The sequence below is a fragment of the Primulina huaijiensis genome, unplaced genomic scaffold, assembly GCF_012295235.1.
Source record: "Primulina huaijiensis isolate GDHJ02 unplaced genomic scaffold, ASM1229523v2 scaffold207132, whole genome shotgun sequence".
NCBI classification, from domain to species: domain Eukaryota; kingdom Viridiplantae; phylum Streptophyta; class Magnoliopsida; order Lamiales; family Gesneriaceae; genus Primulina; species Primulina huaijiensis.
The window spans coordinates 1-2,393 of NW_027354743.1; the positions used below are offsets into that span (position 1 = coordinate 1).

Below are 2,393 nucleotides of genomic sequence, written 5' to 3' on the forward strand. Positions count from 1 at the left end.
GAGCTTTTGGAAATTGATGGTACTTCTTATAGATTGCGAAGGGAAATTGAGTTACTTGAAAGTTTTGATAAAATTCAGTGCAAATCTTGCCAGGTAATGTAGCATGTCATTACAGATTATTCATATATGCCTCGTGCTCCCATTTTTTTCATTCATTGGATGCTTCTATGTCCTCTTGGAATATAACTCATAAATAGGTGTCCACTTTCTAAAATTGTTTGTTACTCAATATTTTTTTAACGGGTCAAGGAATTGTGCATTATATTACAATCTCTATAACTGTGATTTGAATTTGTCATACATTTAAATATGAATGTGTTACCATGGATGAATATATATGTTATAGTATTCGTGTACCTTTGTGTCTTTGTTGCATCGATGATCACATTTTGCTTACCTTGTTTCTTTCATTGCTTACCTTGTTTCTTTCATTGCTTACCTTGTTTCTTTCATAGACGTTGATTGGAAGGCGACGTGATATGTTAATCATGTCTAGTGATGGGCCGCTTAGTGCCTATGCTAATCCGCATGGTTTTGTGCACGAGGTAATGACTCTCTTCAAAACAAATGGAGTAGGAGTTGCAGGACCTCCAGTGAAAGAGTTCAGCTGGTTTCCCGGGTATATTCTCTTCTTTCGACGGCTTCCTATGTCTCCTAATTAAAGATCCTGGTCTAAATTTGCTTATACTGGCATGGTATTTCATTGCCATCTGAGCCAATATATTTTGTAATGAGGCACCACAAATAAGATATACTGTCAGTCGTTTATTTATGGCAATAATATTTTATTGTTCAATGTTGGCGTTACTGCCTGATCCTTGATGAGTTGTGAGAATCACTACATGCCAAACTACCTTTGTTTGACCTGTTTCTAGCATATATCATATTTGTGACTTGATTTCACCAAAATTTAACAGGCAATCGGTTTAAGATTTAGCCAGTAAGAGTTGACTAGAAGAAAATCTTGAATAAAAGAAGCTTATTGCTTTGTTTTCCAACGTGTTACTGTTTCCCTTGGTATCAATGTCACGACAGGCACAATTAAATACTTTATACATTCTGACTCTTGGTTTGTTCTTCATCTGTCAAATGATGCGAGTTTGATATTTTGGGCTCGTATTGATGCAGGTATGCATGGTCGATGGCTGAATGCACCACATGTGGAACTCACTTGGGTTGGCACTTTTCAGCCACGAGGAAGAAAATGAGGCCACGGTCATTTTGGGGAATAAGAAGCTCGCAGGTTTTGGATGATACAAAGTAAAACAATGTTACTGTCTTTTGAGGACTTTGGTTCGCTGGTTTTTCATGTAGATTGTTTGTTGTTAGTCTGTGGAAAAAAGAGAGCTTTGATAAATAAAAAAAAAAATTGACGGCTGTTGTTAAAGTTGCTTGGGATGTTTTGCAAATATAGAATCAAATAATCAGAATCTGTAATTAAGCCACCTCCAGGTTTTAGTATTTTGTGAAATTTCTCTTTTTTTAGCTCTTGCAGGTTCAGAAATTTGGACAAGGGATGCCGTTTATCGCGGGATAAACACACCATTTAAAAATAGACTAAATATTGAAAATTAGAGGAGCAAAACGCATCTTTTTCTTAAAAAAAGAATTCATTGAATTACTTGTACAAATCGTGAGTGTTGGTGCTTCATCTTGATTTATTTGGAGTCGTGATACTTGATGTCATTATGATTCGTAGTACTCTCTGGCATCTCAAGGAAAGCAAGAAAACCGAAATAGAAAAGGAGAACAAAAATTAAGGGACAGACCATAATTTGCCATTTGCCCAAACGGGTGAATTTCAAATTCCGAAATCTTGTACAGCATCTTCCATCGACAAATTCAAGAACCCTGATTTCGCTTCAAACAATATTACTAGACAAACGTACAAAGAAATAAAACCTAAACAATAGAGTGGCAAAAAACTCAAAGAAACGAGTACAACCTTAAATCCAATTAAAGAAGAAAAGAGAGAACATTACAAGGCAAAGTGAAAACATTTGTAACATCAAACCACATGTTGATTATGTAGTTCGGTTAGCGATAGGTATGATACACCAGAGTATACATACAACTCTCGGCGAACTTGACAAGATCCTTGGGTCGTGGGAGCCTGGAAGCCAAACCTGCACGGCCAGAAGAAATGATATCAAGCTAATGTAACTTATTGTTAGCAATGTCAGTAGCACTCAAAACGGAAAAGGAAACCATTTAAATTCATTGTAAATAATTCATCGACTATGATAAAATCTTATGAATTTGTCCATGAGAACTTACCAAGTTCATATGCCTTTGCCGCAACTTCAGCTGCGATGTGGGCAGAATTCTTTCTAATATTTGTGAATATATCAGTCCCTTGGCATAGTTCTCTTCTGTCACTTGAGCTGCCAAAG

At 36.3% G+C, this 2,393-nt stretch overlaps 1 long non-coding RNA gene across 1 annotated transcript; it reads left to right on the forward strand.

Moving 5' to 3' along the window:
* LOC140966560 (uncharacterized) lies at positions 1-1,484 on the forward strand. Its single transcript, XR_012173401.1, has 3 exons — positions 1-93; positions 456-619; positions 1,129-1,484. It is a non-coding gene; the product is annotated as an uncharacterized lncRNA (long non-coding RNA).
* The last annotated feature ends 909 nt before the right edge of the window (positions 1,485-2,393 follow it).